The sequence below is a fragment of the Leptonychotes weddellii genome, chromosome 1, assembly GCF_054177405.1.
Source record: "Leptonychotes weddellii isolate Sample4059 chromosome 1, ASM5417740v2, whole genome shotgun sequence".
NCBI classification, from domain to species: domain Eukaryota; kingdom Metazoa; phylum Chordata; class Mammalia; order Carnivora; family Phocidae; genus Leptonychotes; species Leptonychotes weddellii.
In genome coordinates this window covers 71,909,001-71,936,199 of record NC_138369.1, presented here as the reverse complement: position 1 = coordinate 71,936,199, position 27,199 = coordinate 71,909,001, and the positions used below count along the sequence as shown (strand labels likewise).

Genomic DNA, 27,199 nt, shown 5'->3' with positions numbered 1-27,199 from the left:
TTTTTTTATTTGTTAAAGTTACTTGATAAATAGAGGAAAAAAGAGTCAAGGGAAGAGAAAGATTGAGTGGTTTGACCCCCTTCCTTTCTCTAGATGTAAAAGGCTGAAGTCACCTGAATTCCATACTCCAGTTAGTCTGCGGTCCTTATAGCCCTGCAAGCTCACCATCCCCTTTTTCCTCTCCCCCAGAGTTTTCTCTCCATTTTGCCCAAATGATTCCTTCTTCCTCTTTATTTCTTGGCCTCGGGTTAGTTCTTCCTGGACACCTGCTTGACTCCCCAGACAGACAAGTTTGGGTCTTCCTGTTCCCTGATTCCATCATACCCTGTGCCCCCCTGTATATCATGTCTGTGTCCTTAAAATTATTAACTTACTTCTGTTCTGGACGGGGATCATCATGATGATGTGCTGGCTACTCAAATTTGGAGACCGGATCTTTAGTTTCAAGAGGAGAAATGTCATGAATTTTGGTTTCTCTAGGTTGGGTAGTTATTATAGTTCTATAATAGGGTTCACGAAAGCTATAGGACTAACCTTTACTGATCACCATCTCTGTGCAGCCATTGTACCTGACGTTAAGCACAGTATCTCATTTAACCATCTCAACAAGCCTATGTGATCGCACTGATACAGAACAGATCCAGAGAGGTTCAGTGACTATCCAAACGGCATGCTGCCAGGAGGAGAGGGGCCAAAATTTGAATCCAAGCCTAACAATTTACACAGTCCAGCCTTTCTTACAACTCCATGCTACTTCTAGTAAATTGCTTTTTCTGGATGAGTCTCAGAGAAAGTCAACAATTATTCTTGCTCCTTCTCTCTTTGTTTTTCCTCCTCTTTCCTTCATTCCTCTTTGTATTTCTTTGTTCCTTGTCTACTGGCAAAAACCAAGCCCTGCCAAAAATATCTACAAGCACTCTTTACCGTGACTATGACAGAAGTTGTTGACCTCTGTTTTATTTGTTGGAAACAGCATATCAGCTTCTCATTCTACTTTTTCCCAGTCCAGACCCTGAATTTTCAACCACCTAAAATGCTTGCAAACTCATAATTAGGTTTTGTGTAAATATTTAAGGGTTTTATTTTCCGTTTAGAAAGGGGTGTTAAGTGAGATTTGGGTGGGGATTTTGGCACATCCAATCTTTATTTTTTCAAATGACTTATTAAAAAGCAACAACCCACATACTTTTTATATAACATAAACAGGAATTCATCTCTCCAAACCCATCATCCCTACCCAGCGTTCTATAAAATTAGCAAAAGATTAGATAAAAATTATTAATCAAGGAAATCAAAATGGGACTAGTAAAATAGGTATTCGCTCAAAGTTGTTTTACCTTTGTTGTTATCTGAAGAACTCAGAGATAAGCCTGTCAAGGTGCTCTTTTGAGGCCTTTCCGTGAACCAATATTTAATCTTCAAAATTAAAGCCTGAAGAAGGAAAACTTGTTGTTGAGTATCAAGATAAATTTGAAGTTGAAATTATCTTTGAATATGACATTTAATTTTTGAGAATCTGTGTTGCCTAGTAATTCATATCTACTACTCTTCTGCTAGTATAATGAATGCAATCTTCCTGAAAGACCAAGACATGGATTTTTGTCCTTCAAGGTGCTGGGTTCTCATTTACATTTTCATATTCTCTCAGTCTCCTTGATGACTGACACTCTTGTCATCAGATTGGCAGAGCCTGAATAACTATCTAATTTTGAGAGCCCTGTACTCCTGATTCCCTCTGTAGCCTGTTCCCGGGCTTTAGTCCAGGATTCTTCACCCTCTGTCCTGTGCCTTCCTCCTCAGCTTTACTTGTATGCCCCACCCCCACATCATCTTCCAGCAACACAAACAAAGGAGACTTGCTCAAACGGATGTTCTATTTTGTAACTTTTCACATTCTATTCCTTTTTTTAATCCCAATCCATTCTCTTTCCTCTTAGTTATGCTCAAGCATTATTTCTCTTTATGAAGCCCACCTCAGTGCCTTACTTCAGAAGAATTGCTGCTTCCTCTGATGCACCTCATTCACACCTCTTGTGTTGCATGGGTCACACTGTCCAGTAATTATTTGTTAAATGTCTATCTATCCAAAGGGCAAGTGCCATGACCTTCTTTTATCCCAAGTACTTAACTTAGGAGCTGGCATATATCTCCTTTGGTTGGTCTTCCTAGCCCAGGTATGTGTTGAACTGAACTGATAGATAGATAGATAGATAAAATCAAAATTGTCTGGTTCCTGGAAGATCAGACACAAAACCTTCTAACCTGTCGAGACATTTTAAAATTTTAATATAGATTGCCATTAGCTTTAATAGTGTTGCTTTTGTTAGCTCCTTTATAGTTGAATGTTGGGTTAAGAGTTTTAGAGGTACTGATTAGGAGACAGAGTGAAGTTTAATTTTTTTTTTAAATAGCTGAATTTCAATCAGATTCATCCATGTTTTGGAGCCATAGGCCAAATTTACTTATATTAAAAAACTGATATAATCTAGTATCTGCAAAACCAACAAATACAAACAAATCCCTCCTTCTAGTGAGTCACTTGAATGCAAAATCAACTGTAATTCAAGCAAACGAAAACACTAAGGGGTGAGCTTTGTCAGACTGGACTAACTTGTTCTACCTGTTACGGACTCAAAAGGACTGAGGGCTCAGGGTACAGGGAGTTCTATCTTGGGTTACAAGGAGCATTCTGTGTCTCCCCCTGCTGGTTGGTGGAATAACTAAATGGGACAACCCCCAGACGTCTAAATGCCCATGACCTCACAGCTCTGTATCATCCAGGTCAACTGGACCCTGTGAACTTTTAATAAGAAAGGTTGATCAAGAGATCATGTCAGGGTATTTTATCTCATCCCCAGCTTTTAACTCTAGTTAATTAGCATTCTGCATTTCTTAACAATTCTAACTTCACATCCCATTGAAATAAACCATTAAGAAACCCACTTCTTGCATATTTAATTCCAGGCTATAACTACACTTTGATTAGATTAAAATTGTTTTAAAAAGGTTGTGTTTGAAAATAATCTTAAGTGTTACCACAAGGGATAACATTTCTTCTAGTCTTCAAAAGATTGTTTTAGTCCATCAGTATATTTGGAAATATGAAAAAAGAAAAGTAATTCTTATAAACAAGGATATTAGATAAAGTAAATTCACAGAAAATGTGGGAAAAAAAGCTTTACCCAAAATTTGTTTGTATCGTTCTATTACCTTTATTTGGTGATTATATATCTGATGGACTCAAGTTTCAAAAGAATTTGAAAAGGCTTTTTATTGTGAGTATGTGAGTATTCATGACAAGAGTGGAGACAAGCCAAGAGTCCACAAAGAATATATTGTATGATAGATGGTTTACAAACCAGAAAATGCTCTTATTCAGTGGTGACAGCTAAAACATTCAAGCCTCGCCATTATCAGCTGAAAAGCAAAGACTATACAACAAAAAGTGAGGGGAAAACGAGAAGGAAAAAACAAAAATGAGAAGAAGTAGGGATTCTCACATCTAAGAATAGATATGAGAACCAACAATGAAGCCCCCAAGAAGTCAATGCAATAGTGAGCAAAACAAGGAACATCAAAAAAAAGTAATCATGGTAAGTGGAATGGTTTTTGAAAAGTATAAAGGGCACACAGCAGTGTACATTGCAAAAGTCTTTGTAGGTCTGGTTGTATGGCATAGAACAATATTTGATACTAATGATTAACTTGTGCTCATTATATTTTGTTGACTATGTTAGAGAACACAGTGTTATGTCTTTTAGGGAGAGTTTGATTAAAAATAATATAATTTTTTATTTATTCAGAATAGTCACAAATATTTATTAAGTGCTGTATCATTCAGAGTTATGTTAATTCCTTAAATGATTCTAAAATATCAGTTCCTTAATTCAAGGATTTACTTCCTGCTGTGTCACAGTCCAACGCCAGTCTTCCTAAGACCCAGGCTCCTTCTCCCGAAGGTGCTACCTTCTATAACAAATGGCCTCCAAGTTTGCTGAACAAGAAGTGAAAAGAGCATCACTCATACAGGGTTTTATGGATCAAGCCTAGAAGTGCCTTACAGCTCTTTTGCCCACATTCCACTGACCATAAATCAGTCATAAGACTCCAGTCTAACTGCCAGGGGGCTCTGGAAACTCTTGTCTTCCTACTTTCCAAAGAATACAATAACATAGATATCGATTGGCAACAATATTATCTGGAGATTCAGCAGTGGATAGCCGAATGGAGGAACAGAAAATAATCCTGCCTTTCTAGACAGGGAATAAAAATAGTAAACAAAATAAACGAGTTAAATGCATGGCATATTAAATGGTAATAAGTGATAAGTGCTAGGTAGAAAACTAAAGCACCCAGGTAAGGAGGGTAGAAAGTATGGCAGGACTCACTTTCCATTGAAATAAGGTAGTCAGAGAAGGCTTCACCGAGGAGACATTTGAGAAAAGATCTACAGTAGGTAAGGGAGTTGGTGGATATCCAAGGGAAGAAAAGTTCAGGCAGAAGATACTGCTAATCCAAGAGCCCTGAGGCACGACTGGGGCTGGCATGTTAGAAGAACTGCAAGCGGAGGCCAAAGTGGATGGAGTGGAGGGAGCTGGTGGTGGTGGTGGTGAGGAATTCATAGGCGATGAGGTCAGTGAGGTAATGGGGAAGGCAGATTTTATAGTGTTTTTAGGCCATTGTGAGGACTTCAGTGTTTTCTTTGAGTGAGACTGGAAGCATCGGATGGTTTTGAAATGATGATCGATATGCACAAGGATACCTTTTTTTATGTATGTATGTATTTATTTATTTATTTATAAAGATTTTATTTATTTGAGAGAGAGAGGGGCAGAGGGAGAGGTAGATGCAGACTCCCCACTGAGCAGGGACCCCCCCCCGCCCGACGCAGGGGCTCAATCCCAGGACCCTGAGATTATGATCTAAGCCGAAGGCAGATGTTTAGCTGACTGAGCCACCCAGGTGCCCCCAAGGATACCTTTTAATGGTATCACTACAGTTGCTTGATTGAGAACAGAATGTAGGGGAAAGCAATGGATGTGGGAAGACTCATTAGGAAACCATTGCAGTAAGTGAGATGAGATTGGTAGCAGTAAAAAATAAGAAGTGACTGGATTATAGGTATATTCTGAAAGTAGAGTCAATAAGATATGCTGATTGAGAAGAAATATGGTAAGGAAAAGGAGACGGATCGAGTATGACTCCAAGATTGTGTGCCTTAGCAAACAAAAGACTGTGGGAGGTACAGATTTTTGGAGGGGGAGTGGCAGTCTGATCAGGAGCAAAGTTTTGACATGCTAAATTTGAGATGGTTATTAGGTAGTCATGTGAAAATCTGAGAAGGTTCTCAGAAAGAATGAGTTGAGACTTCAGTGGAGAAGTCTGGCTGGACACAGAAATTTGTTATCAGAACCTAGTCAGATGAGATTCCTCAGGCAATGAGAAAAGGGTTCCAAAGGCTCAACTTTGAGGCACTCCAGGATTCTGAGGTTGGATAGATGAGGAAGACCTACCAAAGGAGATGGAGAATAAGTAGCTAGTAATGTAGAAAGAAAACCAAGTGGCCACAGAGGGAAGGAAATGCTTTCAGAAGTAGTGAGAGATCAAATGTAACAAGTTTTGTTGACAGATAAGTAAAATAAAGATTGACATTTGACCATTGCATTGAGAAGGTCCTTCTTGACCCTGACAAGAGCTTTGTTTCCATCAAGTGATGAGAGTAAAACCTGGCCAGAGGAGTTCAAAGATAATGTGAGGAGAACAATTAGGGATTATGAGTATAGATACTTGATGTGCTGTAAAGAGAAGGGGAGAAAGAAGGTGCTGGCTGGAGTGAGAAGTGGATTAAGAGATGGGTTTTTTTTTTTCTTTCGATATTTATGAGATGATGAGAAACATTTGGGACAGGAGTCGTTGCTGTAGGAGAAAGAGAGGAAATTGCTAGAGTAATGTTCTCAAGTAGACGAAAGCAGATAGGATCAAGTACAAAAGGGAAGGGATTGGCCTTTCCTGGCAGAGGGGACACTCATTCGGTGACAGGCGAGAAGGCAGAGTTAGATGACACAGATGCAAGTAGGTGGTGGGCGTGGGTGTGAGAACGTGTAGAGCTTCTCATCTGATCGCCTCTACTTCCTCTGTAAAATGAGAGTGAGAACAAAGGAGGACCTGTCAGGTATTTGAGGAGAGAGTGGAAAGTACAAAACAGTCACCTGGGAAAGCAGGAAGGTGAATGGACTGGGGACAGGTAGTATGATTGTCCAGCCACTCTAAGGACTCTCTTGTGGAGAGTGAACAGGAAATCAAAGGGAGGCAAGTGAGCAGTCCTGTGTTTGTTTCCAGCTTCATTTAGTTTCATGGGTGCGGGTGGGCATACAGGGAGAGTGGGATTTGGCTAGAGCCGCATTTTTTCAAGTGAGTGTGCCAGAAAGAGAGCATAAAGGAGACAAGGGCATATGCAAAGAAGCGATTCTAACAAATGGCTTTAGAATTGTCCCTGGATAAGAAATGAAGTGGGGGTGTAAAGAGCTAAGAGGCAGTTTCAAAGGTCGGGGATCGATGGGTTGTATAGGCCCATGTTGAGCTGGAGTAGTAGAGGATGTCAGCTGGAAAGCCTGAAGATGGTGAGCAGAGAGGGGTGAATTAAGAAGAGGTTACACATTTTGGTAACTAAGAGGTCTAAGGCACCAGGACTTCAAGAGGGGATGGATGAAATAGTGTGGAGAAGAGTTTAAAGAAATGAGAAAACAGGATTTTGAAATTCTCACCTGCACAGATATTGAAATAACTAAGGATTGTGATAGAAGTGGCTTTGCAGTAAATGACACTGTGCTAGAAACTAAATCCTTCAAAGAATGAGAGAAGATGACCCATTAGCCCATACATGCTTAGAGTAAGAAAGGGTGGTCTGTAGTGTAATCTGATGACAAGGGATTCAAGCTGGAGAGTGGGAGGCAGAAGGGTTTGATGTGGTCAGAGGATTAAATGAGGGCTCCCATCTCCCAACCAGCCTGGTGGTATACAAGGGGTGGGAAAGAAAAGGGTACAGGGGAAATGGTGTCCCCAGGAGAGAATCGGGGCTCAGTTTGAAAAACACGATAAATGAGAAGAGATGGAGGATGTTGGAGATTTTGGTGATGTACAACAGTGAGTTCCAAAGGGCACTATGGAAAGGGTTCCAGTGACCCAGAGAAGCGAGAGCTGTGTTCAGAAAAGCAATTAACACAGATGTGTATGAGGATTAGAATATGGGGACAAAATTTCTTGCTAAAATAAAGGGCACTCAGTTAAATTTGAAGTTTAGATAGACAGTGGATACTTTTTGTATTTGTACCCACTCCCAGCTCACCACTGCCCTCTCCCTCATCCTCACCCCCTGGCATCCACTAATCTGTTCGTGTCTATAGTTTTGTCATTGTGAGAATGTTATATCACTGGAATCATACAATATGTAACCTTTTATGATTAACATTTCTTCCTAAGCACCACGTCCTTTTAAGTCCATCCAGGTTGTTGCATATATCAATCTTCATTGCTTTTTATTACTAATTTGTACCCCACTGTATGGATATGAGAGAGTTGGTCCAGCCATTTGCTTATCTAGGGGCATTTGAGTTGTGCTTTGAACTGCATGTTCATGTCCTCCCCAAATTCGTATGCTGAAGTCCTAACCCCCAACACGATGGCATTTGGATGTGACATCTCGGCTTCAGATGAGGTAATGTAGTTGATTAGCCTGAGTTGACTAAAACAAGTTATTTTTAGTATTTTGAGCTTACCCATAAAGTTGCTATGAACATTTCATGTACAGGATTGCAACCATCTTCTTAAAGTTCGTTTTGTTCTAAGCTTCCTCGAAATCATAGGTTTGGTGTTCTTGTTGTGTTTTTGCATTACTAGAAATAAATAAATGCATAATCATTAAAATTATTAAAAAAGTTCATCCATGAAAACAACATTGAGACACATCCTATAGAATGAAACACACACATATACAATATGGATGGCTGTTGCCCACATAATGTGGAGTCATTGAAGCCGGTCACAAAAGTTTGATTTCCTTTATATAAAGTACAAACTAGCAAAGTTAATGGACATGGTCAGAAGTCTAGAGAATGGTTATCCTTGAGGAGAGGTCATCATTGGCTTTTGGGGTACTGCTAATGTTCTGCTACTTGATCTGCTTGACGGCTTCCTTTGTCTGTTGGTGAACATTCATAGGGCTGTACACTTGTAAGAGGTGCACTCTTCTGAATGTATGTATACTCCAATAAAGTCCAAAAAAAATGAACTTCAGCATATGACTCAAGGACTTCCCTCACACATTCCTTTGCTTCATTGCTCATAGTCAGCTGGAATCCATGATTCCACTTAAAGTTGCAGTCATCAATAACATTTTATTTTCTAATGCTCTCTGAGAGAAAAGGGGAGAGAAGTGTTTCAAGCTTGGTGGCTTGAACAAACTCTCACTACTTGACTTATAGTGGTGGCACTGATTTCATCGGTAATTCTTTTTTTCCCGTAGTCAATCTCACTGTCAAAACCCAACCTGAGAACAATGGAATGGGTAAGTGGAGTTTTTATTTATTAAAAGGGCAATATCTCAGAAATGAAATTACAATTTAGTTGGGATAAATTGTCCTATAACTTCATTTTTTTACATTAAAGCTATAATTGAGGGGCATTATATGCTGTTTATCACTGCAATGAAAATGTAGTCAGAATGAACTTCTCGAGGCTGTTAAACTGCCTCTTATTAGCATTGAAACTATACTCACAGCCCATTATCTTGGGCTATATTTTTTGGTATAAGGGAATTGCTATCAAAGTGTATTTAATCTGAGAGGAATTGGGTTATAATTGGAGTCTTTGCGAGAAGGGAGTTAAAATTATTTGGTATTGTTGTAAGGTAACAATGTACTATTCAAATATTAAAAAAACTTAGCAGTGGCACTGGAAGGGCACGTTGGGTATCATCACTGATGGCAAATGATACTCTGCGTTTTTGCTCCTAATCAATCTGGGTAGCAAAGGAGAGAAAACATTTATTTATCAGCTCATCCGATAGTTCTGGATTTTCAAAGAGTGGGGAAGAGTTTCCATCGTGTCTTGTTCCCCAATCATAGATATCACTTCGGTCCTTCTTCATGAGCAGTGTTAACATCTCAGAGTAAGAATCTCTATTTTGGGAACACAGTAGGTGTTCAAATGTCAGTTAAATTAAATCAAGTCTCCAGCAGGTCTGGGTAAAGGGAAACAGAGTATTCCTGCTCATAGATTATTTCAAAGGTAGCAAAATAATGGATATAGGATGGTTTTTATCATTTTTTGTATTATGATATGCCAGCCTAATTATGGCGAGGCATGCCCGTGAAGATAAAAAAGGAAAATTAAACACTGTCACATAATCTAGGTCAGAAGCTGGCAACTTTTTCTGTAAAGGGCCTGATAATAAATAGTTTTCACTTTGTAGACCATACAAGTCATTGTCACAACTACCCAATTCTGCCACGGTCGCCTGAAAGCATCCATACACGGTATGCTAACAAATGAATGTGGTTGTGTTATAATCAAAGGATAAAAGCTGACAGCCAGCTGGATTTGGCCTGTGAGCCATAGTTTGCAGACCCCAATCTAGATGATTGCCTGGTAACTTTGTGACTGTAAATTGGAAAACACACCCAGACACTAAGTCTCATGCCTGTATAGGGTCATAAGTTGGCCATCCAGATTCAAAATACGGCTTTTTCTGTGATAATATTTATCTGATTACATTATTATTAAATCGTAAGGTAATTGTAATGTAACAATGTGTTTTAATTATAATATACTAATGACATCTACTGTCTCATTAAAAACAAACAGCATTTTATTCTTTTCTCTTTCCAAACATTGAACTACATCTAGCATCTCCTAATCTTAAGTAGAAACATAAAAAGCAAGTCAGTATGATTTCTAAATAAAGAAGGAATTTGAAAGTTCATTTTCAAACTTGCTTCCTCTCCTTCCTTGATATAGTATGCAACCCCCGTGTGTATGTGAGTGTGTGTGTGTGTGTGTGTATGAAGCGTTGATTGAAATGTTTCTAGCTGTGGGTGTTCCCCAACTCACCATTGCTTTCTCAAAGTCTTTAAATAAGGCAGAGAGGAGTGGGTTTGTCTTTCTCCCGACTTATGAGCAATTGGTGGCATTACTGAAAAAGCAGTTACAACAGGATCTTGCCAAAGCTTTGAAGCATTGGAAGAAATGCAGAGAGGACTAAGGGGATTTCTTTCACCAGTGACAGACACAGAAGGTCTCATCGCTGATCCACGAGTTAGAATTGAAAGTTCCCTCAACAGAAAGCCAGTAAGAGTTGACTTGTGCCATCTCTGAGAATGGCACATGTTACCTTGCAGCCAGTAACTGCACCTGTCCCATTGCCAGAAGTGAGATAATATCCCCACTTCCCAGGGTTGCCATGAGCATTAAATTAGTGCTTGGTACACTCAACCAAGAGCCAGTGTTACTATTCAAAATTTTGTTACTTTGTTTGTTCAGGTCTTCACTCAGTTGCCCCTGCCTCTTTTGCGTAGGACTAGTACCAACTGAATTGCAGGCACTGATAAACGATCACTAACTTATTTTCCTATCTTCCAATTTGGATTCCTCTTCAAAATCTGCCAGACCGCCGACCCTGAGCTGCAGCGCCTGGCATCTTCGTACCCTTTAGCTGTACAAGACATCTAGGACAGCAGTTGCAGCCCATTTCCCAATACTTGTATTTCCAGTATTTTTTGACATTTAACACCATTAGAACATATAGCAGAATCCAAGTACAGTTTCTTCGAGGTAAAAATATGAGTGTTTTTTTCAGATCTCAGTGTGTTGAGTAACCTTTAGATGTAAAGTTAGCACAGCAAACATTGACATGATGCAAGCAGCTCAGTGCAGAGTGCCTAAAAATAAATATAAGAAGTTCATACACTACAAAAAAAAAAAGTTACACATTTAAATGGAAAAACAGCTTTGAGGCTTACGGATTCATGAGATCCCACTATTGTCTTTGATCCCATGGATGCAATCAGTTGGAAGATACTATGTGTAGTTGTATCTATTATATGTACATTGCTTACATGAACCTATCAATTTACTTTGGGATTTATTGTTTTAAACGTTTTCTAAAGGCTGTGAAGTTTGGTTATTTCAAGTGGGTCCTCAATTTATGCAACTCTACAGGGCCATGTTATTTTTAAGTCAGAATTTTTGGATTTGAGCTCATCTTTTTAGGGCAATTTGGATGACCTTTTAGATCCTTGATTTTCTTTGGTATGGTTATTGTAACATCCCTTAAGGGAGAGCCTCTACCCCTCCTGCAAAATGATATCCTCCTTGCTCTCCACCCTTGCCTTCTACAGTGTGTGGTCCTGGGATGAAGCTCTAGAGCCTGATTTCTATCATCATTGAAGACAAGGTCTTTTCCAAGGTCCTTCAAGCACCATTATTTGCTGGCAAGCATCCATTCCCTCTCTTTAATGATAATACTACTTCTAAGGTCTTTGGAAAAAAACTTTTCTCCCTTATTTTCAGCCTCGTAGTTTAAGGAGATTAACCCTAATTCCAGTTTCACTAGAGGGTTCAGATTAGTTTAAGCAAATGGTATATCCTGTCTCCCTAATCACAGTGAATTGATTAAAGGACACACAAATGTCCCAGTATCAGCTTTCACTGGGACTGCTGGAGTCATGCGCCATTTCCTGGAACCATGAGAATGAAACAGTGAGGGCTTTGGCTTGAATGCTCAGATAAAGACTTCCTCTTTTCTGCTGAACATGAAGGCACATCCAAGTACCATGGAGAGCCTCTGGCAGTCATTTTTGGAATTAGATATGAAAATAACTGGGCCCTTGGTGACATTTTAGAGCCATGGGCTCAAGCTCTGCTTGAAGCCACTGTTATTTCTCTACTGTAGTTACATGAAACAATAAATTCATTTCAGTGCTTAAGCTGTGTGAATTGCACTTTTGTCAAAAAGAGTCCAACCTGAAGTTGGTAGGCCTTCCCAGAAATACACATGCATATTTGAACCTGAGGGGGACACGGAGTAAACTCAAATGGAACCTTAGTTGTATATTAAAGCTTAGTACAAGATTAAAAGCTACACCAACACTGTTACTCCAGTGTTCTCCTATTCCATCCAGCTTCCCAAGTTTCTTTCCTTCTCCCTCTTAAATCCCAACACTTTTTGTACTATCCGTATTCAATTCCACTGGCGATCCTATTTCTGATAGTAACAAGACTATTATTTATTTAGCACCCATTAAGCTAGACATTGTACTGGGTGCCTAATGTATAACAACCTATAACAATGTATAAGGATGCCTAATGTATAACAACCCTAGGTTGTTACCTTAGGTAAGTATTATTATTCCTATTTGAAGATGAGGAATTGGAGGTTTAGGATAACTTGCCCAAAGTCACACGCTAGTAAATGGCATAAATGGGATTCAAGTCCAGGCATCCTAGTACTAGAGTTTTGGCTCTATCACTTTGTTGAAATAACAGTTTACGGACAAGTTCTTAAGACACAAGGTAAGTTGATATGGACCTCCGACATTCCATATTTATTCTATTCAAATCAAAAGTATTTATTGAATGTCTAATATGTGCTAAACAATTTGCTAGATGGCTAAATACAATCATAAACAAGCCAGGCACAGACACTGCCATCCTGGAGCTTATAGGACAATAGGGCCCTCATATCAGATAGACTGCAATTATCAATCTAGTGTGGCCAGAGCTCCACAGGAGAAGCTTCAAGAAAGCATGTAACAGAGTCACCCAACCCATCTTAGGGCATTAGGGATACAGGGAAGCCTGCACCATGACTTGATAGGAATTAGCCAGGTGATGGTGAGTGACAAGTATTTCAGGGTGAGGGAATAATCTAAGCAAAATCCTGGAAAGAGCACAGTGGGTTCAGAGAACCAAAAATTTTTCTGAATCATGTAGAGATAGTGGCCAGAAAAGAGACATGGTAGGTAATCTTGGGAGCCAAGTTATAGAATTTCATTTTTTTTAAGAATGGTGGCAAGGTTGAAACATTCAGGCAAGCATCTTGATCAGAACTGTTCCTTAGAAAAATCACTTTTGCTGGGGGCACCTGGGTGGCTCAGTGGGTTAAGTATCCAACTCTTGATTTTGGTTCAAGTCATGATCTCAAGGTTGTAAGATCGAGCCCCACATTGGGCTCCATGCTGGGTGTGAAGCCTGCTTAAGATTCTCTCTCTCTCCCTCTGTCCCTCCTCCCCACCCATCTCTCTTCTTCTCTAAACAAAACAAAACAAAAAACAAACAAAAAACAGAAAAAAAGAAAATCACTTTGGCTGTTTGGAAATGGATTACAGTTGGGTGAGCATGACTGGGAACCGGGAGACCAGTTAGGAGACTAGGCAATAACGTGGATGAAAGGTGGGATGATCTCAACTCAGAGGGTGGGAATGGACAGAGAGAGACACATGACAGATCTGAAACCTCTTGAGAAAATGGAATTGGCTTGACTTGGAGGCTACTTGGACCTGAAATTTGAGGAAGAAGGAACATTAAGAATGACTCTTGTGTTGTGTCTAGGGAAACTGGGCAGACTGTGACAATATTCACTGAAATGAGGAGTATAGGTGTGCAGGAGAAAGGAGATGAAGTCATCCCTTTACTATGTCAATGGTTTCTGAACTCTATGCTTCAGGGCTGTTCTTGATTTAATTTTCCTTCTGCTCTTTTCCTCTATAATGGCAACTATAATCACTATACAGGTCTTCCTCAACTTACAATGGGGTTATGTCCAGATAATCCCATTATGAGTGAGTACATTGAAAATATCATACGTTGAAACACATTTAATACACCTTATCTACCGAATATCAGAATTTAGTTTAGCCTACCTTAAACATGCTCAGAACACTTACATTGGCCTACAGTTGGGGGAAATCATCTAACACAAAGCCTACTTGATAATAAAGTGTTAAATACCTCAGGTAATTGATTGAATACTGTACTGAGAGTGAAAAACAGAATGGTAGAATGAGAACAGAATGGTTGGAAGTGTATCAGTTGTTTACTTTCATGATGGCGTGGCTCACTGGGAGTTGCGGCTGGGGCCACTGCCCAACATCAGGAGAGAAGATTGTACTGCATATCACCAGCCAGGGAGAAGATCACAGTTCAAAATTCAAAGTACAGTTTCTATGGAATTTGTATCACTTTTACACCACTGTAAAGTCAGAAAGTCTCAAGTTGAAACATCTTAAGTCGGAGACCATCTGTAGTTGGTCAAATACATTGTCTTTCTCGGGAAACAAAAATATGGAAAGGCTGCTCTCCTCAGCATATACAAAAGCCACTACAGTGAGTAGGGAATCTGTAGCTCCTCCAGACCAGAAGCTCAGCATTTCCAATTATGCAGAATTTTTATTAGAGACAGACATTAAATAAAAACAAACAACTTGATGGTACTTGAAGGTTTAGACAATTTGGGGAGTAGACAATAGATTTCGTGTGGGTGTTCAAATAGTGGTGTGATAGAAATAAAGCTATAAGCCAAAACTTCTTTGCCAGCCATTTTCTTAGGCTTTTAAGCAAATTATCAACAAACTTTAATAAGGAGCCCACACAGGAGAAATCTTTTGATGAACCCAAGTTATAGGAGAAAAACAATGGACTTTTTGAAACCAATTCCAGAGTTAGCCTTGCAAAAAATTAAGCTCCTTTTAGCCCAACATTTGCATCCCCCACCCCCCCTGCCCCACACTGATCTGCCACCTTTCTATTCTCCTTAGCATTCTCAGTTCTTTTTTTTTTTTTTAAAGATTTTATTTATTTATTTGACAGAGAGAGACACAGCGAGAGAGGGAACACAAGCAGGGGGAGGGGGAGAGGGAGAAGCAGGCTCCCCGCAGAGCAGGGAGCCCGATGCGGGACTCGATCCCAGGACCCCGGGATCATGACCTGAGCCGAAGGCAGCCGCTTAACCAACTGAGCCACCCAGGCGCCCGTATTCTCAGTTCTTAAGAGAGGGAAACATAAGCATCTCACTATAGCAAATATAGCCAGTGGTCTCCCAAACACAGACTTTAGAACAGTGAAAAGGAAAACAAATAAGTGGTATAGTACACTAGACAGAGCTACTGACCAGTGATGTTTCTTAAGCTCTGGGATCGTTGACAAATATTTGCTTTCTTGATTCCCCTAATCTGATTCTAACTTTCTCTACAGCTTTTTGCTTATGTCATCAGATATATGGGAGACTGTGAGAAGCATGGCAAATTTTAATCATGGCCCACCTTTCAGTAAGTCCAGTTGAAACTGAAATGAGCTCCCTTGAAACTTCGGAATCCTTCTCAACACGGTGTTCCAGGAGACCACACGCAATCGGTGGAAATTGCCCAATGCAGTATACTGAGTTATTGGCACCTGTTGCTTACGCCTCCCTGACTACATCTTTTGCCAGGTATTTTTGCATTTCCTTCCACCTCCCTTCCTGTTGACTTTTGGATTGGCCATGTAATTTGATTTGGCCAATGGGATGCTATTAAACTAATGCAAACAGAGACTTGAAATGTGCATTTGTGAATATATGTCTGCCTCATTCTATTGGTTAAGGGGAATAACAAGGGCCAGATGGGAAGAGACTGGAAAGTTACACAGAGAAGTCCCTGGATACAGGGAAGGGTAAAAAAAACTGGTCAGTAATAAAATCTGCCACAAACTTATCATTGCTTTGTTTTGCTGCTAAGAATTACATAGTGGATGACAGAGAGTATCACGGAAAGAGTGTGTGCTTGGAATGAGGAAGGGGTTTAAATACTATGGTCAGTGAGAGCTTCTCTGAGGGGTGAGATCTGAAAGGTGGAAAAGAACCGGACTTGCTAAAGGCTAGAATAAGGATGTTTCAGGTCCAGGGGCCTCTGCCAGCACATACAGAATCTCTGTATCAACTGCAAAAAGACCCCCTGCTCTGAAGAGTTGAATTTTAAGGGATGTCCTTCCACTGGGCTACCTGGCTTGGCCAGTAAAGTTAGCACTGCATTTCAGCTCCCTTTGGTTGAGCTTTCCCAGATAAGGGTACAGACATGGAAGTCTCATGGTGCATTATGAGAGCTATCAGAAAGCCACCATGTTGGCAGGCAAACATGATTAGCTAGGAGTGATTATTTATAACACAGAATCATAAAGATTCTATATCAATAAAGATCAATGCTGAGGGCACTATAAGCATCTGGGTTTGCCAGACCAGTGTGTGTCATTGCACAAAGAGAATGCATTTAAAATTAAAATGTTAAGAACCACACTGTCCAATAATCAATCACCAACAAAGTCAAAGAGCCTCTGAAATAAAAATACACTTTCATGAGAAAATACAATTGGTTTTTTTAAGGTTTATCTGTGTTATTTTTAAAATACATCTATAAGGTAGGACAAGTCATGACTCAAGACAAGGCAGAGCAGAAAACTATTTCTGTGACTTAAGCACTGAGAAAGCCAAATGGCAAAAAAGACAATGGAACTTCCTAATGCGTTTTTTGAGATCATCAAAGCCATTCCTTCATCTTGTAATTGGGAAATAGGATAAAGGTAGATTAGTGAGGTTGGACCACAGCTCATCCCATTCCATGAGTTGTCCAATCAAAGAATCACGGTTGTCCCTAAGCACTGGGTAGAACCTGCTGGTTCTCCCTTATATTTTATAAATGGTCAGTTTAGAATCATACTAGAAGTAGAAGGGGAGGGTGAAAAGGAAGGTCAAAATTCTATGTTCCTTGCTCAAAGCACCCCAAGTCTTGGTTCAAGGGTTCTTGGGGGGATTCTTAGACTGTGTTAACAACTCTTTTTTCATGGAAGAGGCGGAGGGGAGGGAAACCGAGAGAACAAACATGAGGAGAGATGAGAGAGTGGAAGTTGAGCATTCTGCAGTGACTAAGCAAGCAGCTGGTGTGTGGCTGGACAGCTTGAATTCTCTGCGGGTAGATTGGATATTTGGATGGAAGGGCATGAGTTGTTTGGCTTGGGCTTTCATTGTGAGCAGCAGGTGTTATAATGGGCAGCCTGGATAATTTTTTTTGAGAGGCTGGAGAGGGAACCAGACTTTTGCCATTGCTACTTTTGTAGCAAAACATTTTTTGCTATTGTTTCTAGTACAACCATTCTGAATCTCATCTGATGGGATTGGACAGAATTAAGCCATTTTAACAGAACTGGGCAAAACTGGGTATTTTAGGAGGGTCACGTTTGCATACTTGAACACTTGGATTCTATTTTATCTTATGGCCAGAGGCTTTAAAACGAGCAACATTCTTTTCAAACAACTATCATGTAAAAATGTCTTCATGTTATTTTCTTTAAGAGAGGGAGAACCTATGGTCACCTGTATTGCTATCACTGCCTGTGGCAGATTTTGGAGTGGAATCCATCGCCACTGTGGAAGGTGTTTTTGCTACTGAGGGCAGCTATTCATTACATTTACCTGTTTCCTTTTGAAGGCTTCCTGCAACTTATGCACACTGACGCTAGCTCCAAATTGTACAAAACAAAAATTCAGGCAGTGTAAAATGGAGTAAGATGAAATGAAGGTAGCTTCTCCCACCACTCTCCTTCTCCCCAGGAGGACAGGTGTCCCCATGGCGACCTCTCCTGGGAAACACATTAAGTACTTCCAAGTCCAGCTGGATTTTCAAGGGATGTATAAGAAGGTTCTTGCTCATCTCACTCCTGCTCTCTGTGAATGACTGCTTTACTGCACTGACATTTCCTTCTGAAATCAGGTGGGAAGGATTTTCCCTGTCTGCCTGCTCCCTTTTGAACAGAATGTCCTTTGCAACTGGTGATGCAGTTGCCCATCCACAGCTCGAGCCAGGCAAACCAGCAGAGCATTGCTTGAGCACCAGGATGGAATGTCTCACTGGTTGGGTAATGGTGACAATCTGGGAACAGGCAGTGACTTATGTTGATCAGCATCTCTCCTGCCCAAACTGATGGCTGGGAAGCGAGCCCCTTGGCCCGCAGAGAGGACAGCGTGTTCCCTCTCTAGCTGGCTGCGGGGTGGGAAGTGCTGCTAATCTGAGCAACGTGAGCCTGTTAATCTTGGAATTATCTAAGAAAAGGCAATTGCCTGGCATTTCCTCAACCTACAAAACAGAAGCCACTATCAGTACTACCATCAATAGGTTCTAATTGGACAGAGGCTTCAGAAGAGCTGAATAATGTACACTCAAATATCTGCTGGTCCTAAAGATGCCGGCTATCTGAGTTCCAGATGAAAGTAGAAATGCACAGAAACGCATGGAGGCTGACTAGAAACTCTACACAAATTATTCTCAAACTTTGGTTGGAGAAATTGTTAAAACACATAGCCCTGGGCCCTTCTCTAAGAATTCTGAGTTAGTAGGTCTGGAATGGGGCCTGAGCCTTTGAATTTCCTACCAACTCACAGGTGCTCATGCTGCAGATCCGGGGACCACATGCTGCAGTGCGCTGCTCTACATGCTAGAGGCTTCAGTTAGTTTTCTGGGAAGTTTCTGCTCTGCCCAGAAGTGTCCTGGAACCTCTGGAATTTCTGACCACTGGTCTTTGAACTCTGGTTGGCCCACTGCTTCAAAAACGGCTCAATGATTATTAGGTTCAAAGATGAAGAAATCTGATATAAACGTATCCATTAGGCACCTGGAGTTGTTTCCCCATGATAGGATTTGTCTGGTGGAGCAAGATGTACCTTATAAGGAGTGGAGAACAGGAGTGTGAGAGACAGAATGAGACAGAGAGAGAGAAAGAGAGGCAAAGTGTGTAACTATATTTGTATTTCTATTTTATACTAATGAAATGTAGTTTTAAAAAGATCCCCCTCTGCTTCTCAGGAAAGATCATTTTTTCTTACAAAGATCACAATGTTGCTTTAATCTGAATAAAGTTGTATTTTATTTTGAAAAAAAAAAAAAGTGCCCAGGGAACCCTATCAAGGCCCCTGAGGGGTTAAACTCAAGTCGTTTTGCATTTACACACTTCACAAATGTTGATGATTTTGAGATGATCCCTTGATACTGAAAACAGAGGTATGCATTGATTCCTGCTGTGACCAGGCTGCTGGAATATTTGACTGACTCAATAATAATTATCCCCATAGTGTTCTCAGGTAACTATTGTGGAATTGCTGGCTCCACACTCAGTTTTCCCCTCCCCCAATTAGTTTTACTCTCAACACTACTTACACTGATTTTTAAAGACTTATACTTATATAAGTATATATATATATATATATATATATTATATATATCATACTTATACACAAAATCATATGTTAATAACCCTGGTTATATATGTAATTATAATCCAGATAAATAATTATCTGTAGTCAAGTTAGTTTCCAAAAGTATGCAATAATATTATATTAGATGAATAAATGAGTTCCATTGCACTTTCAAGGTATATACACAAAGAAAAAAGTAATGATTCTTATCTTGCCTGAGTGTGCATCATTCAACATATTTCTTTGTCTAGCTAAATTGTGAGTGTGGGTCTACATGTTTCAAATCCCATAACAAATCAAGAAAAGCTTGATTTGGTCAAATACTATTGTATTAGTCAGGATAGGACTGGTAATTTTGCCATAGCAAATGGCCCCCAAAAGATCAGTGGCTCACACTACATACCCAATACTGGTCAGCTCTGCTCATTAGAGTCACTCAGGGACCATGAGGATGGACAGGCTATTTTGATGTATAGGGTCTGGATTAGAAAGACAGGGAAAGGGAAAGGTTCAGGGTCTCACACCAGCAATAAAATGATTTGGCCTAAATGTGACACATGTCCTTTCTGACTGAAATCAACAAGTCCCCTAACTGACCAGGAAGTAGTCATGACATTGCCTATCTTCAAAGAGATGATGAAGCACAACTTCCCAAGAGGGAAAATGGATATTAGTGAACAGTAGAAAGTTTGGCCTCAGGTGGAATCTATACAATAGTTTGAATATGGAAAAAAAAGAAGATGGGAATTCTTTGTTAGTCTACAAACTACAAATGCATGTCAGGTTCATGGCATGTTTCCAGACCTAACTAGAGCCTTCTCTTAGAGAAGGTCATAGCTCTTTTTGGAGAGTGGTGTAATTAAAAGTTAGATCAATTACTTTAAGATAAAAGATTCAGACCACCAGGTTAAACCTCTTGTGCTATTAGTCTATAAGACGTGGTGGGAAGTACACCATATGAGAATAAAACCATGATTCTAGGCTCGTATCTTCCACTCAGTACTTGAGACAAGTTGCCTCATCACCTCTGTATATGAAGTGGTTAGATGAAATGACCTCTTCTTTTCGTTCCAAGATTCTGTGATTCTATGAATTATAATCTTCCTTTGGATTTATATGATATTGACCAGAATATGGTGTGGTGGAAAAAAAAGATACTGGGAAATATTAATGATAATGGGGTTGGCCTTAAAATGGAGCATGTACAAGTTATGTAATGAGTTCCCTTTAATACCATACATATTTCTCTTTGGTGCCACAGTTGAGTTATCACCCAAAATCAACTGAAATGCCAACATTACATTCTGGATGGAAGTCCCTTATGTGGTGCTGGGAGGGAGCAGAGCAGTAATGATTAATTGCAAAGGACAGGGACTCTGGCTTTTCACCTGCCTGGTCTCTGTAGCTTTCGGGGTCTTGTCTATTTGGATCGATGGTTTGCTAATTACAAATTGTCTTTGGAAGGCTCCAGCATACTCCCTGGTGATTCATGTCTTTGCATTGATTTTCACATAAGCTAAGATGCAGTTGCACCATTTAAGCACGTGGAAATTGGTCATCAATGAACTATTTTGGACTTAATAGATTTGATAACACTTGAAGACCCTTTATGTTTTGATTTTTGGATTATACTACCTAATATAATGGAAGCTGATGCTTATGTCCTATATCTACCTTTATAAAGAATTCCAGTAAGGATAGGCTCTGATTTATGACTAGACTTCTATAGGCAGCCTAAGATGAAACAGTCTAAAAATTAGTTCACTTTGCCCCAGGCCACTTATTCAGAGAACATTTATCTTACTTAAACCTGAAGTTGGCCCCACTTATTAGGCGATCTTCATGTTAAATGGGGGAGTCCTCTGCACTGTGAGCAAATCTCAGTCACCAAACCATAAACCACATTGAGTCCTTTTGATCATAATTGCTAATTTAAGAAAAGCAGTCACTAGGTTGTCTAAGAGATGCCTGGAGTGAATGATCTAAAATGATGCTTTTATATATGTATATATATATATTTTGAGGACTGGAAAGCAACATGTTCTTGATGAAGATGGTGCTAGATCTAGCTGATGTGGGGTTCCTGGCCTAGCACCCCAGTTCCAGCTCCAGCTCCAACTTCTCCTGATCTTCCCAGGTTGTCCCGAAGTCCGGTCGATGGCATGCCAAGACACCAAGGAACACATGTGGGAACTCTTCCAGAAACAACGGTCTCTGGAATGGCACCTCAGCGCATTGGTTGAGAATTTGGACTTTGGAGGCCCTACACTCAGACCTAAGTTCATTTTGAACACTTCCATTTATCATTGGTATTATCTCTAACCTCTTCAATCCTGCTTCCTTATATGCAAAATCAAGATAATTATACCTAACTTAAAGAGCCCTCCTGAGGAGAAAATGAGAGTAAGGAAATTAGTGAGGTGGCTTGGCATGTCGTAAGCATACAACAAATGTTAGCTCTTTCTCCTCCTCCTAATAAGCCACATGTCTTACTCAAGTCTGCATAGTTTAATAAATTAATAGGAAAATTGATGCTAATTTTGATCAGTTGTTGATGTGGCGATATCTGGTTTTACATCCTAAATTTAAGAAATAATTCATATACCAAAGAAATGAATCAACACATGGGGCACCTGGGTGGCTCAGTCGGTTAAGCATCTGCCTTTGGCGCAGGTCATGATCTCCAGGTCCTGGGATCGAGCCCCACATTGGGCTGCCTGCTCAGCAGGGAGCCTGCTTCTCCCTCTCCCTCTGCCTGATGCTCTGCTTACTTGTGCTCTCTCTCTATCTCTCTGTCAAACAAATAAATAAAATCTTTAAAAAAAAAGAAAGGAATCAACACAAAAGAAGCAAATATTACAGATGGAAGGAGCATTGTTTCATTCATCAAGTTTATTCTTCTCTAGGTAACTTAAGTTTCACTCATCTGGGTGACAAATCTATCCCCAAATCTTCCACTATTGTGAGGTCACTCTTTCTTGGATGCTTAAATAAAAGTGGTTTGAAACCATCCCATGAATACTCATGGGAATCCTCCATGGAGATTCCTGGGCTCTAATCTTTTCTTTGAAATAACTCTTTATTTTATTTCTTGAATTTGCTGCATCCTCCAAATCCTTCATATTTCTCCTCCAGTGGTTAACCTCTTCTCTTTACTCAGATCTAACCCGAGCCTCTTGTCCTGGCTATCCCTAAAGCATCACTTATTTATAGCAAATGTGTGAAGGTATGGAGATAATGCAACACAACCATTCATTTAAAACCTTCCCTAACACATCCTTATTCTTACAAGTCATTGCTTAAGCCCTGTGATGGTTGGTTTTACATGTCAGCTTGGCTAAGTTACCATACCCAGTTATTCAATCAAATATTAGGTATTGCTATGAAGGTACTTTGTAGATATGCTTAATAGCTACAATCAGTTGACTTTAAGTAAAGGAGATTTTCCTCAATAAGATGAGTGGTCCTCATCCATTCAGTTGAAGGGTCTTCAGAGCAAAAGTAAGGTTTCCCTGAAGAAGAAATTCTGCCCGAGACTGCAGCATCAGCTCTGCCAGAGAGTTCCAGCCTGACTACCAGCCCAAAACACAGTTATGTAAAGCCAATTCCTTGAAATAATCTATTATCTATCATCTATCTATCTATATCTATCTATCTATCTATCTATCTATCTATCTATCTATCTATCATCATCTATCTATCATCTAGCTATTCATCCTACTGCTTTTGTTTCTTTGAAAAACCCTGACTACTAATACAGGCCTTGCTCTTACCTGAAATTTCCCACCCATCTTATTTTCTTTCATAAAACAGGTATTAGAGAAAAAACTGTTAGCAATAATTTGTAACACTTCTTCTTATTAATATTTGGTCATCATTTAGTCAGAACTGTTATGTGTCAGCCAAATCATCATTCCTGTACTCTAATGCCTACTCCCGTTCAACCACCCCTCTATGGGCTGGTGGTCCCTCAAGGCGATGTCCATTTCAACCAGATGATATAATTTTGCAGGGAACCTTGTCAGGGTCCTCTTTACCCAGAAAGCAACCAAAAGTGGACTACTTCAGTACTGGAAACTCTACTCCTTCTTTGGGACAAAGATTTTGTTACAGAGAATCCTTTGGAGGAAAGAACCAGGCACGGGAGTGATAATAATTCAGCTGCTAGGACACCCAACATTTTATCAAAATTTTCTTGATAGATAGGCAAAAAACAGTGACCTAAAATTTTAATAAGTACAGTTTTGAGAAATGTCCCCAGGGAGCAGAACTGGATGCAGTTCCCCAGTGGGGGGCCACTGGGCACCTGCAGGATGTGGTAGAAAAAAAGAGTGAGAAGAAAGGCAGGAGCTTGCCAAAGGAAGCGTCAGCTCCTTCACACTTGAACTGGTTCCAATCACACCTGCTCCCTTTAGGGGAAGCCTTTCCATTAAACAATGATTGTGACGACTTGGCAGGCAGACTAAGTTTGGATGCAGGTAGATTATCAAAAGGATTTTTTTTCCCCTAATAACTATACCCTCTCCTGCACTGAAAAATATTTTCTCCTCTCCTGGCTTCTTTCTCAAGGGTCTCGTAGAAAGGAAAAGGTGATTATCCTCCAGCCTAATATTAGTCCCTGCAATTGTTCCTTTGGCCTTATCATTTTCTTTTGCTTTCTCAAGAATCTTTTTCCAGGGCGCCTGAGTGGCTCAGTTGGTTAAGTGTCTGACTCTTGATTTTGGCTCAGGTCATGATCTCAGGGTCCTGGGATCGAGCCCTGGGGCAGGCTCTGTGCTCAGCAGGGAATCCGCTTGGGGTTCTCTCTCTCCTTTGCCCCTCCCCCTGCTTTCTCTCTCTCAAATAAATAAATCTTTAAAAAAAAAAAAGAATCTTTTTCCATCTCTCTTTCCTTTCTCAATCTTTTCTCCAACACTGGATCTTTCTTTTCTAATGTACCTAAGTCTCCTCCAGCTTAACAACAACAAAAAACGTTCCCACATCTTGCTTCCTCTTCTCCTACCTCACTATCAAATATGTCTATAGTTTTTCTCTCCATTTCTTTGCTGTCCTTAACTCAAAGCAATGCAATTTCTGTACGTCCCATTGCATTAGAACCCTCCAAGAATCCTTTAACCCAGTTGTGAAAAGCAGTAGTCTTTCTTCAGTTTATGCCTTACTTGGCCTCTTTTCAGTACTCAGCACATCTGGCCACAGAGTACTTCACACCTTTTCTCACTTCAGTGTCCTTGACACTTGCTGATTTTTCTTTATCTCCCCTTTACTGGTTGCACTTCCTCTTCGCATCCCCTAAATGTCAATTTACTCAAAGATTTAGATCTTATTTTTTTTAATTATATTTAGTCAAGATTTATCCCTCCATCAAGACTTTATCTATTATCTCTGGATAGATGGGTCTCTGACTACTGGTCTAGAACACTCTTCTGAATTCATTTCTACAAAAATCTCTAGCTGCCTACTGAACGTTTCTACTTGGAAGTTTTTCTATCATATCACACTTAGCGTATGTGCAAACAAAGGGCTTATCCATATTCACAAACTAATATCTCTCCCCCAAATACTATTTTTCACCTAGTTCCTGGGCTTACACACTTTAGAGTGCCTCCATTGGTACTCACAAAATCTTTTTGTGTCTTCTTCATAGTGCCTTTTACAGTAGATGCTTTCATTTTCCCATCACCATCCCATCTCTAATCTCCAGCATCTAGATCTAGATTACGGTTCTCTTCCCTCCCTTGACCTGTCCCACAAACTGGTGTCAGAGGAATTATGTTGTAATACCTTTTTTTTTTTTTTGCCAGTTATTCTCTCCTCCATAAACAGTGGTTAAGGAATAAGGTCCAATTTCCTTCCCCTTGCATTCAGACCCTCTCTCACTCAATTCTAATCTTTCTCTCTAAAATTCCATATTAACAGTGGCCTGTAATCATTGGGTGACACATCATTTTTTTGCATTCCTGTCTCCAAGCATGATATTTTTATTTTTTTTCTGGCTAATGCAATATAAATGTATTGATTGCTTACAATGTGCCAGGAACTATGCTAGGCGTACATAAATACATACACACATAGGCAGTGTGATAGTGTTTAATTAAAGTATTACTAAAGTGCTAAGTGAACACAGAAAAAGGGGGAATTACGGGCGCCTGGGTGGCTCAGTTGGTTGAGCGACTGCCTTCGGCTCAGGTCATGATCCTGGAGTCCCGGGATCGAGTCCCACATCGGGCTCCCTGCTCAGCAGGGGGTCTGCTTCTCCCTCTGCCCTCTTCCCTCTCGTGCTCTCTGTCTCTCATTCTCTCTCTCTCAAATAAATAAATAAAATCTTTAAAAAAAAAAGGGGGGGGGAATTAAACCAGACACAGAAAAGCAAATATTGCATGATCTAACGTACACGTGAGATCTAAAATAGTCAAACTAATAGAAACAGAGAGTAGAGTAGTGATTGCCAGGGTCAGAGTATACAAGAGGGAAATGAGAAGATACTGGCATAAGGGTACAAAGTTTCAGTAACACGAGATGAGTGAGTTCTGAGATCTAATGTACAACCTGGTCACGATAGTTAATACTGTATTGTGCACTTGGAATTTGCAAGGAAGATAGATCTTAAATTAAGTATTCTCACTACATACAGATATACACACACAATGGTAACTACGAAGAGGCAATGGATAAGTCGTTTAACTTGATCTTTTCACAATGTGTGCATATACTGAAACACCAAGTTGTACACCTTAAATGTATACAATTTTTACATGTGGACGATATTTCAATAAAGTTGCGTTTTAAGAAGGGAGTAATTAATTCTTCCCTTAGAGGGAAATAGCAAAACTCTGAAGAGGTAACATTTTTCCTGGACCTTAGAGGTTAAGTAGGGGTTTGCCTGATGCACATGAGGGTGGGTATTTTGGGCTAAAGTAACAGCAGAAGCAAAAGCAGGGAGGCTTGCAAGTGCTATTGTATTTATGAAATCATAGGCACTCTGCTATGATTAAAGCATCAAAGTGTGCATGTGTGTTAGAAGGAGTGGGGGGCTGGTGCCAGTTCATACAAGCTTATTCATGAGAATCAACTGTCCACATTTCTTCCTGTTTTTGCATTCACTAATATCACATTGGTAACTTGAAATTTGCCATTGTAGGAGTATTTACACCAGGAAAATTGGCAAACACTACAAATCAGGGTTTGTTGTTATTACTGTTGTAATTTTCCTTCAGAGAGCTAGTTGTTAAACATTCATCAGCACACAACTTGTTAGAAGTGGCAGTTTTGACAAGGTTAATCTGAATAGTTAAATAAGGTGGTATTGTAAATGGCTTGGCAGGATAAGCTGTGGTTGAATCTTAAATAAACCCCATTTGCAGTCTATATTGACATGGGGGCATTTTGTGGGCAAAACCTCTAAGGAAAAATGAAATTTTGCAAAGTGGTAACACAGATACAACTAAACCGAAACCTAATTTTGAGGGCAAATGGTTATAATCTGTGTGAGTAGATCAGCATTAGCAATACTCAGGGTAAGATGTAAAAACATTTGGAAAATACTTGATTGTCTTGTCATCCAAAATAAAATATTCTCTGCAGTTGTAAGAATTCTAAGAGTCATTTCTACTATGTAAACATTTCTTGGTACTGCTGACATTTCCTCTTGACAACACTTCATCTTTCAGGCAATAACAGGTAAACATTGAGCCTATAAAATTATTTTTAAAAAACCTTTTGTCCTTGTGTTCTTTTAGAAAAAAGTGACTGGTGAAGCCTTTAATATGTAATAAGGAAGTATACTAAAGTACAGAAGTGGCAAATTAGGTAACTTCTTTTAAATAGATGATCAATCACAGTTCTGTGGGGCTTGGTTGTTCTTGAAATAAAATAGTCAATGAGAGCAAACTAATTACTGAGCTAATCTTGAATATGTTTAACTATGTGATA

At 39.8% G+C, this 27,199-nt stretch overlaps 1 long non-coding RNA gene across 1 annotated transcript; it reads left to right on the top strand.

The window, feature by feature from the left end:
* The first annotated feature begins 3,417 nt into the window (after nt 1–3,417).
* On the top strand, nt 3,418–22,208 carry LOC115937125 (uncharacterized). The gene is made up of 3 exons (XR_004072443.2): nt 3,418–3,593; nt 15,247–15,481; nt 21,408–22,208. It is a non-coding gene; the product is annotated as an uncharacterized LOC115937125 (long non-coding RNA).
* Nucleotides 22,209–27,199: the final 4,991 nt, after the last annotated feature.